The sequence below is a fragment of the Gossypium hirsutum genome, chromosome A01, assembly GCF_007990345.1.
Source record: "Gossypium hirsutum isolate 1008001.06 chromosome A01, Gossypium_hirsutum_v2.1, whole genome shotgun sequence".
In the NCBI taxonomy this organism is placed as follows: domain Eukaryota; kingdom Viridiplantae; phylum Streptophyta; class Magnoliopsida; order Malvales; family Malvaceae; genus Gossypium; species Gossypium hirsutum.
The window spans coordinates 6,917,360-6,929,031 of record NC_053424.1 but is presented as its reverse complement, the minus strand read 5'-3'; the positions used below and the strand labels follow the sequence as shown (position 1 = coordinate 6,929,031).

General features: G+C 31.5%; 1 long non-coding RNA gene and 1 other non-coding gene across 5 annotated transcripts; one reads left to right on the top strand and one right to left on the bottom strand.

Annotated features, from left to right (window-relative positions):
* The first annotated feature begins 7,814 nt into the window (after positions 1-7,814).
* LOC107916925 (uncharacterized) lies at positions 7,815-11,407 on the top strand. 4 transcript variants are annotated; one of them, XR_001689642.2, is made up of 4 exons: positions 7,815-8,027; positions 8,325-9,272; positions 9,385-9,559; positions 9,663-11,407. It is a non-coding gene; the product is annotated as an uncharacterized lncRNA (long non-coding RNA). The 4 variants fall into 4 exon arrangements; XR_001689643.2 differs by having other exon boundaries at positions 7,816-8,027; positions 9,409-9,559; XR_001689641.2 differs by having other exon boundaries at positions 7,816-8,027; positions 9,394-9,559.
* Positions 9,630-9,735, bottom strand: LOC121206471 (small nucleolar RNA R71). The gene has a single exon (XR_005901509.1). It is a non-coding gene; the product is annotated as a small nucleolar RNA R71 (small nucleolar RNA).
* Positions 11,408-11,672: the final 265 nt, after the last annotated feature.

The window sequence follows — 11,672 nt, the reverse complement described above, 5'->3', positions numbered from 1 at the left end:
AGTTCTTCCTAACTTCTGGTACATAATATACATCATTCAAGGTTAAAACCTTTCCAAAAGTGAATTTTAGTTCGACAGACCTTTTGCTTTAATTGCTGTGGTGGAAGAATTTCCCATGTACAAGACATTGTCATTTTCACATTGTGTGAACTTTGTGAACAAGCTTTCGTCTTTGCATACATGTTTGGTTGCTTCGGTATCAATCCATCATGCATTATCATCTTGTGCCCTATTAATTTCAGATATCATTGGAACGAGCTTTTTGTTATTATCAGCCTTAGAAGATGATTTCTTCTTTAAAAATGGACATTCATTCTTGAAATGTCCCGGCTTTCCACAATGATAGCATGAACCCTTTTGTTTCTTTTTAACTGAGGTGCTCTATCAATCTATTTGAACTTTCTCTTGGATGATTTAGTAGTTTTTACTTCCTCCATAACAAGCACGTTGGCATTTCCAAAATCTAAGTTCTGATCTTGCTGTCGATATTATTCTTCAAGATGAAGATGGTTTGCCAAAGTCTCAAGAGATATTTCCTATTTCTTATGTTTTAGACTTCTTTTAAAGTCTTTTTAAGATGGAGGAAGTTTGTTTATTATAAAGGATACAACAATCATTTCATCCATTTTCATGTTATATTGCTTAAATTGATTCAACTTTTTTCTAATATCACGAAATTGTTCCATAATAGAATGACCATCAACCATATGATAATTATTGAAACGACTGACAATAAATTTCTTACTTGTAGCATCTTCGGTCATGTATCTTGTCTCCAATTTGTCCCGTAAATCCTTAGCAATGACCTTGTTTTGGTAGGTGTTGAACAAACCATCGAATAAACCATTCAATATGTGGCCTATGCACATGAAATCAACATTGTCCCATTTTTTCCTTTCTCGAGTTGCAACAACAAATTTGTTTTCATTCTCTTTCGGTCTTGGAGTATCCAAAACATAGGCAACCTTCAAACTTGTTAATAAAAAGTGCATCTTTTTCTGCAAAAATTGCCACCATCAAACCGATCAAGTTTGACAAAGTTGAAAACCAACTCTCTTAGTGTTTCATTTTCATATGTTATGGTAGTCATCATAAAATAAACTTAAAATTGTTAGTACAAAACTCCAATGAGGAAAAATCTCGAACACACAAACGAAACTTAAATAGAAAAAGAAGAAATATGACAAGGCTTAGAAATATGACAAGGCTTCAAGGCGTGTATCAGACCACTATTTTTAAGGTTATATTCACCCCCACCTATATGTGCAAAAGAGTTTCAAGCAAATTAACCTCGAGGATACAATAAAGCCAATGACTATTTGCGTTTTGCACTGACAAGAAAAGTCCACTAAGCACTGAGCAATGTATAACAATAAACTCAATTTCTACAAAGGATTTTTGTAGTAATACATTATAGAATAATATAATAATATTAGAAAATGAACGAAGGAAAGAAAGAATTTCAAAATTTGTTGGTGTGATTTCCAAATGAAATCTCATTCATATTTATAGGAATTTTCATACCTCTTCATTAAGTATCCTTTCTGAATAATAATATCTTTAAAAAAACACACATAATTATTCATTTAATATCATAACTATTCAAAATAATATTGTTTGAATAGTTATAATTCTTTTTTTTTAAAATAAAATGATATAACTTTTGACCAATAACAAAAAAATTTAACTTTTAATTAATTACACTCATTCATTTATAGTTATTGGAACACTATAAACATTTAAAAATGTTCCGACAACCCCTCCCTTAATTTGTAATGTATTGTTTTTGGAAAGCACATGAAAACTACTTCAAAAATCTCAAGGTTGGATATGATGTTGTGATTTAAAGGATAATTCAAAAATAATATAGAAATTTGAGAATCTAAGCGCTCCAAGGGCAAGTAGGGGCCTTGGCTTCCTTAAAAACAGTTAAATTTGAAGAAGGTAATCTTAATCTTCCTTCTGCCATTTTTCATCAAATTAATAATGTTAAAATATGGCCTAGAGTTAGCAGTCTTTTTTTTCTAGCTCTTCTGCAAAATGTCAACACCCCTGACATGGAACACTGCCTTTTTCCTTTTCGTCAAAACGCTAGAGCTTAGAGATTAAATCCTAAATGGATATTCTTTACTTAACCTTTATGCTAAAAAAAAGTTAATCTTGGATTAGTGGGGCATTAATTTTATCTTGAAAGTCGGTAATATGCTAAAGCTGAAATAACTAAGTTTGTTGGACTAGAACTTTCTTGGACTTAAATGAAACCCCCTACAAGTGTTGGTTTAAGAATAAGTCAATGCCAGCACTTAAAATTTCATCTCCAGACCCCAAAAAAGTAAAAAGGAAAAAAAAGATTATCTTTCCAATAAAATGGTGTGCATTTGACCAAGCATAAAATATCGTGGAAAAGATGGTAATGAAGCCTATATATACCCTATCCATGCACCACCAAGCTATGCAACTATCAACCCTGAATTTGATAACTCTCAATGGCTAGCTTCAAAGTTCTGTTCTGCCTTTCTCTGCATGTTTTGTTCTTGGTTTCGAGTTCTGGAACTCGGTTGTTTCATCCATTTTCGATCGCTGATCCGGTATTGAAAATGGAATCAAAATCACAGTATAATGCTAATACACATGATGAAGAGATAACTTATAGACACTTCGAATCCAAGCAATTTTCGGGCATAGACCAGTTAGCATTGGCAGTTGCAGATAAACAACACCCTGAAGCAGCCATTATTGAGTCCAAGCGTGCATTAATTGAAGAAGGCAGGGAAGCCATTAAAGCAAGCATAGAAAGAAATGGAGGAATTCCATACGAGACGAAACGGCGAAGTCCAGGGGGACCTGATCCTCATCATCATTAATTATCATGAATTTTGTTTCTCCTCTCCTTTACCACCGGTAATAGGAGGACCCGCAAATTCATTTAGTGGTGGCGTAGAAAATTTTGTTTGAATATATGCTAAAACAAATCATTTCCAATTTCTCGGCCTTAATTGTTTTTGGTAAGTACAGTTTTAATTTTAATGGAATAAAATTGGCTTTTCATAAGATCACCTACGTTTAGCTTATTCGAAAATGTTACTTCCTCCGTTCTTATTTGAGTTATTATTATGATACATCTCAATTTCAAACATATTATCATAACCGTAAATTCATTTAATTCTGACGTGGAGAATATTTATTTCTATTTGTTAGGGTTTAAACTGTTACTCTCAAATGTTTAGTGACATCAAGTGGCAGTACACTTTCCCATTAATGCTATTTAAGGGCCTGAGTTTAATCTCTACTGAAGGCATATGCTCATGTCCTTCACACATAGTCCGATCTCGTTTTGTTGAACTCATCATTACCTCAAGCACTCGAACTCTTTAAAAAAAGTTGAGTATGAAACTTCAATCGAGAACAATATTAACTCATTAAGAAGTCCATCAACTTTTGACGAATAATTTTGAAATTTTTCTAAAAAAAAAAAAAATCTGCGTCCTCTTTTAACAATTGATCATGTATCATAAATAGAACTTCAATAATCTACATATCCATCATTCTAAACCCATTCAAATATTCTTCTTCTTCTCCTCTTCCTCCTCCTCCTCCTCCTCCTCCTCCTCTTTTTTCTTTCTTTTTTTTTTCTTTTTTTTTATGTATGCTTTTTTAGTTGGTGGTGATCCCCATTGAAAATTATTGATAAAAAGGATAAGCCATTTTGGAGATGGTGGGACATTGGGAGATGGCCAATACACTCACAAATCAGAAATTTACAACCAATTCATTGTATATATATTTGCAATTTGAAACCATGCACTTGTTGTTAGTGTTACCACAAGCAAAATTAATAATATCCCCTTTTCTTTAATCATATGTATATTTTTGTGTGTAATGAATATACTTGATTATGGTTTAAATTAACCACAAATATTAAAAATATGTATACCACAATAAAATAAAGTACAATACAAGAACAATATTTTTTTTATGATGAAAAAACCAACGCTAATTACAAAATAGTACTCTGAATAGAAAAAAACATTCTTATTCTTGTCCAAATCCAATAACGTGTGCGTCATCGGATGAGGATAATCGAACACTTGCAAATTAGCAGATCCAAACAATACTTGTTTTGCTAGACAATCTGCAACTTGATTTTGATCTCTCGGAATGTACCTCAAGCACCACCGTCTCTCTTGAAATAAAATACTTTGGATACGCCTGATTAATGTTGAATTCGCCTCAGTAGAGGTATTGTCAATTAAAGCATTGACAACTTCTAAACTATCAGATTGAATGATGACTTCATCGTAACCCCTTCGTTAAATTAACCTGAGAACCTCCAGAATGCCCCATAGTTCAGGATTAAAGATAGAATATTTTCCAAGGTGACGATTATACCCAAAAATCCAATCTCCATTAGCATTACGAACAACTCCACCAGCGCTGCATTTCCAGATGCTATTTGCACTACCCCATCCGTGTTGAGAAAAACCGGGTCATTAAAAGATTCCTCTTCAATGGTAGATTTAAAACTACCATTGATAAACCGTAATTTATACATATTTTTATCCCATGCTTAGCATATTTTTGGATGAATTATCATTGGATTTGTGGAATTTGATGCTCCTAATCCTTTAATTTCATGTTTTATACTTAGGTGAGCATAAGAGAGTAAAAAGAGCGAGAATCAGGCCAAAAACGAAGAAAATGGGTCAATGTGAGAAATTGACATGGCCCGGACTTCCTTACACGGGTAGACCACACGCCCGTGTCTATTCAACAGACTCGACCACGGGTTGAAGCACTTGCACACGAGCGAGTCACACGGGCGTGTCCCTGTCGAGCCCAAGTCTAGTTTTATTCGGAAAAGGCCACTCTTGAGGGTTTTGAAGCATTCTAAAGCATATATAAACACCCCAGGAGGTACCTGAAAAAGACACACAGAGTAGGAGGCAAGGAATTACTCGAAGAAAGCCGATTGATCCATCTCAGAAGCCGGATTATCCTTCAAGACTAAAGATCTACCTTCAATTTCCTTCAGGAGTTTTTAGGTTTTCTTTATGTTTTGTTATCATTATTCTTTTGAGATGTTTTCTTTTACACTTATGAACTAAATCCCCTAAATACCTAAAGGGAATAAAACCTAAGACGGATCTTGTTATTATTTTCTGAATTATATGATAAATATTTGACTTGTTCTTAATTATGAGTTATTAATTCTTGCTTTAATACTCCAGGATATTGATTCGAGTGTTGATATGCTTATTCAGAGGAGCAAAAGTCCCTGTCTAAGAGTAGATCTAGCATAATTAAGCGGAGTTGATTGCACCCCTAGACATAGGGTGACATAATTTTGCCAGATTAGGGTGAAACCTAATAAGGGAATCCATAGATCAAGTTAATGCAACACTAGGGGTTTTAATTAGAAAGAGATTTCAATTAATCAACCTAGGATTAGACGTTGTTAGTCTCGAGAGAGATAATAATATAACTTAGGGATTTCTACGGATCAAGTCAAGTGAATAAATCGTCTGATTCAGAGTCAAATAACAAGTGAAGTCTAGGTGGAATTTCCCTTGGGCATTGTCCAAATCAATCAGTTTTTCCCAAAAGTATTTCCCCAATTTTCTTTGTCGAAACCATTTTTTTGGAGAAAAAACGAGAATCGACTTTTTTAAAAAACATGTGGAGTCGCCACCAATCTCTCGGTTTAGGTGTGATTAGGCCACCTACTAAAATGTTTTGTTCCATTAAAGACAATTTTGATTCACGTAAAATTAAAAACAAATGGGTTCGGGAGTTGGTTACGCATGAGGAAGGGTGAGCACCCTCATTACGCCCAAAAATTGGTACCAAATTGATTCGATGCTATCCTTATATCAAAGATTTTAAAATCTTTCAAAGCATGATTCTTTAAAATGTGTGAATAGTTTGAGTTTCAAAGATATGCAGCATCATACCCAGCACGATTGGATACGATCCTTTATACCTTCAAAAATACGATTGATTTTGGACTTTCAAAAACTCGTACACTAAAATTATAAAAGGTTATCCAAATATTTAGTTCACCGAAAAAATCATACCCAGCACGATTGAGCACGATTTCTCAAATTCCCAAATATTGGATATTGCCTTATTTCAGAATTTTTGAATAATAAGAAAAACTAAAAATTCGCTCAAAACATGTTTATTGGTTTTAAAATAAGTAGAACACTTAATGCATTGTATCGAAACATTTGCATAGAAAAGGATTAATGAACAGGAAATAATATGATACAATAAGCCTCAATTTAATAAATCCAACAATTATGTACAACTATTCTAAGTAAAATATAACCAAGTTCTTAATCATGAATGGAGAGCAATTGATAAAGTAGTGAATAAATAATATACTACAACAATAAATGTAAAACAACCCACAAAACATGTACAAAATAAAGCGGAAATTAGCAAAAGATGTAGTATAAGACAATTTTTATAATAATTATGAATCAATGAACACATGATATACATACTATATGAGTAGATTAATCTGCATAAAAACTAGAAATATATAATTATTGAAATAGGCATTAAAACATTTGAATTGAATAACATGCAAAATATTTTAAACACAAATTCATTTAAAAATTAACAATATACATGATAGTTTATATAAAATATAAAAGAATAATAAAATACATGATAAGAGATTTACAAAACATGCATATGTACATAGAAATAATTATTTGTAAAAAATAGCATGAGATTAATAGTATATAATAATTATGTATGAAAAAACTATATGTATAAAATGTATGAACTGAGTGATGCTTATAAATCAAGCATATGTTCTGTATGTGTAAAAGGAATTTTAAAATAAATGACGGATAAAATAATCTTACATGAAACAAATTGATTTGGACTAATGATACATATAAATAAGATGTACATAAAGATAATAAGATACGAAAGTGTATAAATTAAAATAGGGTCCTTAAAAGAAACACGTTATACACATAAATAAATTTAAAGGAACACATAGAAAACTATTTACGTGGAATAATATGAAATCAACGACGTGGACTATAGTAAAAATAATCTAATATGAGTTATTTACATATGAATAAATTTTAGAAACAATTGTATGCTCAGATAATATGGAATTAAAATGTGAATTATAAGATTAAATTAATTTTATCATAAATTATATATGCAATAGATTTAAAAAAAATAATTACGTATACAAATAGATTTTTTAAAAAAATTAAATAAAAAATAAAAAATTATATGTATAAAATAACATAAGATTAATAATATATATAAGGTGAAAATCTGATATAAATAAATACATATACAAGAATAATAATATAAGACAGTGTTCGATATCAATAAAATACTTAAAAGAAATAAGTTATATTTAGAGTTAAAAGAATATATATCAACATATAAAATATATATATACACGTAAAGTTCACCATCAATATAATAACAATGTATAAAATTATTTTAAATCAATATCAATTAAAATTTTAAAGCAAAGGTATATTAACATAACAAAACAATTTCCAGAAGCAATTATACAAATGAAAGCAATAACAAATTAAAGTAATATTTAAAAAAACGATGCTAAGATAAATTAAAAAAAACAAATACTAAAATTTTGCATAAATGCGAGTAAGCATATAAACTAAACAAAACTTGGTTGAAATGAAAAATAAGATTAAGAGGTCAATTTGTAAATGAAGGAAAAAAAAAAGATTAAAAAGAAACATGTACCAATGATCAAGGACCTAAGACATAAATATCTCAAGCTTCAAAACGATTGCCATTAAAAATTAAAAACGATTGGTACTCTGCTATTTTTTTACTGAAATTAATCCCTAACCCCCCTTTTCTCCTACTTTCCACCTTGGCCGACTAATTCCCTTTTGCCTAAACATCAATCGGCTACCACAGTAGCATATTCAAGCCTCGATGATTGTTTTTTAGCCTTGAGGTCCCCTCTTAGCTTCGATTTCAACGAAGCAAAAGGAAACTCATGGCATCCTCGTAAGGTAAGACTTCGCTCTCTCCTTTTTTATTTCTGAAATCAATGATGAAAGATAGAAGGAAATGAATCGCAAGAAAATTAAAAAGTATGGAGAAACTCGTATTGGAAATCACCTTTTTAATTTTTGATTGCTCTTTTTTAATATGCGTGTGTATTGCTGGGAAAAAGATTGATCCTCTTTACATTCCATTTCATTCAGTTTTATATCCGAAAACTAAAAATAAAAAATAAGAAATAAATAAGAAATACAAATTTCTCTGCTGTTATTTACTGTCCATGGCCTGTTTGTTGTTTCTGTTAGTCTGCTGCAGGAGGAGCTAGCTGGAGAAGTCGTTCATGGGAGTGTACGAAGGCACAGAGGAACACGTGCGATGTGGCGAGGCTGCTCGTGAGGGCTGCGGCGCAAGAGGAAAAGAAACCCTAAAGTTTCTGTTCCTGCAAGACTTTGGGTTATTGGGCTTATTACTGGGCCACTACAATTTGAGTTAATGGGTTCTGAAATTTGGGCTGTAAATGGACTGTTTGGACTAATAAATTTGGACTTTTATTGTTTTTGGGTTTTTATATTATTTTTATTTTTGTTTGTTTTATTTTGGTTTTGGTTTTTTATGGGCCCGAGCGAAATGGGCCTATTACATTCTTCCTGTGCATTCTTGGTTTAGTTAATTAATTTAGATAAAACAAACCCTTTTATTTTTTAGGCTAGATAATAAAAAGAGAGTTAATACTAGTACTTTTAGTTCCTGTGGGTTCGACATCTCGGTCTTGCTATAAACTATATTGTTGTTCGATAGGTGCACTTGCCTTCATCGTGATAATAGTTAGTTTTCAAGTACGGTGAATTATAAATTTAAAACTTATCACGATTTAACGATTATCAAGTTTTTAGCGCCGTTGCCAGGGGAATAAAATATTAGGAACACTTAATTTTTATTACTTTAGCAATTTATTTTATTGCAATTTAAATTTTATTTTGATTTTTGTTACTAAATTTTCTTTTTCCTTCTGGCAGGTTTTTATAGTTTATGACTAGAAGAAACCAATCAGGACCATTACTTTTTGATAGTGAGATAGAACACATAGCTCGCAGAAACCGAAGAGAAATTAGGCGAAGCTTACATGACATAGAGGAAGGACAAGAGGACGATATTCAAATCACAACCGAGGAGATGGCTGAAAATCAGAATAATCAACTTCCTCCTATGGTTGCTGCAGATCCAATAAATCAGAATCTTGCTCCCCGTACTATGTATGATTATGCTAAACTTACTTTAACAGGAGCCGAATCGAGTATAGTTAGACCTGCTATTACTGCAAATAATTTTGAACTGAAACCTAACACGATTCAAATGATACAACAGTTTGTTCAGTTTGATGGTTTGCAGGATGAGGATCCAAATACTCATTTGACGAATTTTCTGGAGTTTTGCGACACATTTAAGATCAATGGCGTTTCAAAGATGAAATTCGCCTTCGGTTGTTTCCCTTTTCATTGAGGAACAAAGCTAAACAGTGGTTGAACTCGTCACCACGAAGGTCAATTACTACTTGGGAACAAATGACAGAAAAATTCTTACTTAAATATTTTTCGTCGGCTAAAACGGGTAAGTTGAGGAATGATATCTCTTCTTTTGTGCAGATGGATCTAGAAACACTCTATGATGCATGGAGAGATACAAAGATCTATAGAGAAGGTGCCCTCACCACGGGTTACCACTCTGGCTACAGGTTCAAACTTTTCACAATGGCCTGAATCCTTTGACTAGACAGATGATTGAAGCAGCTGCTGGTGGGACTATCAATAATAAGACACCTGAGGAGGCTTATGAATTTATAGAAGAGATATCACTGAATAATTATCAGTGGCAAGTCATAAGGACAAAGCCAACGAAAGCAATCGGCGCTTTTAACGTTGATTCGGTCACCATCTCTCTAATTAGGTAGAAATTTTGAATAGAAAAATTGATAGTTTACTTGGTTCTTCACAGGTTCACCCAGTAATGCAATGCAATGCAAGTGGAGGAGGAACAAGCAATTTAGTATTTAAGTTTAATTAAAAATAGTAAAAACTTAAAATAATGGACCTAGGTTTTCAATTTTTATAATAACTTTTTATAGTATTTAATAAAAAATATATATTATATCTAAACCAATTTTAAGAACTTAAATTACATCGAAATTCTATTATATCCTACCAAGTAATTACATATCCTATAAATATATATCCCATGTTAACTTTTTCGGACACTTTCACTTATAGTTTCCTTGAGTTTCATAGAAGCTAATTCTTTTCGGTTTATTTTCAACGTGTTGGAATTCTTTTGGCTTTTTTTAGTTATGAAAAAATATCAGCTTTTGTTTCTAATGCTTTACTTTGCATTATGTATGAAAGAATCTCACGAACGAATTCTTTATCAAGAGTTTGCTATTCCTTGGTCAATTAGATATTCATTAAATTGTATTTTTTACGCATTCATTAACTTATAATTTTTTGTAAAGATAATTAATTAATGGATGAGTTTTTTATTAGATTAGGAAAAGAGAGTTGTGTGATGGGTCTACAACTACTAACCTTGAACCATTATGTGGAAGGCCACTGGATTTGAAATTTAACCCAATAACTTCTGATCTCTATATCGATGATGTTTATTTTGGCCTTCTAATGATTGGACCTAATGGTGGCATAGCACAAACTCTAATTAGTTCAATTGAAGGAATCTCATTTAAGTTTATAAATGAGTTAGATATTGATAGTAGCACAGGAGTTATCTATTTTATAGATAGTAGTAGAACTTTCTACAAAAGGTATGTTTTTCTTTTGAACTATTGGAATTTTTTAATTTAATTTTTTGAATATTTATATAATTTTTAATTAAGTTTTTAATATTTATGTGTATGTATGCAGATTTTTGTCCAGATCATCTGATAGTAGCGGAAGGTTATTAAAATATGATCTACATACAAAAAAAAAAGCATCTGTTATATACACAAGTTTGATGTTTCTAAACAGAGTAGCTTTGAGCAAAAATCATTCTTTTAGTTTGGTGGCGAAAATAATATGGAGAAGAATATCGAAGTTCAATCTTGAAACAAATAATTTTGAGCCCGAAGTGTTTGCTGAGCTACCTAGAGTTCCTAATAATATTAAGATGAATCATAAAGGAGAATTTTGGGTAGCTTTAAATGCAGGAAGCCTTGAAGAGATCAATGATGATGTTCCCGATCCAATAGGAATTAAATATGATCAAGAAGGAAGAATTTTAAAACAACTGGACGGAAATGGTAAAGATGTATTTAGTTCTATTAGTGAGATTAACGAGGTTAACCGAACTTTATATATTGGTTCGGATACAAAACCTTTATGTTGCTATTTTAAAATTTGAAGTTCTCATTTTATTAGTGATATCAATGAGGTTAACCGTATATGGATTCGGTTACAAAACTTTAGATTGTTATTTTTATTCTTGTAGCAAGGTTATAAAATCTTAGGTTGATATTTCAAAAGGTTTAACTTTTTTTTTTATATTTTAGATAACTTTTATGAGAATTTTCAATTCTATTTTAAATTTTATTTTCTTGCATTGCCTCAATGATAATTAAAATCTCATGTTATAACCCCTTAAATTCGTCTCTGCTTAGAAGTTTACAT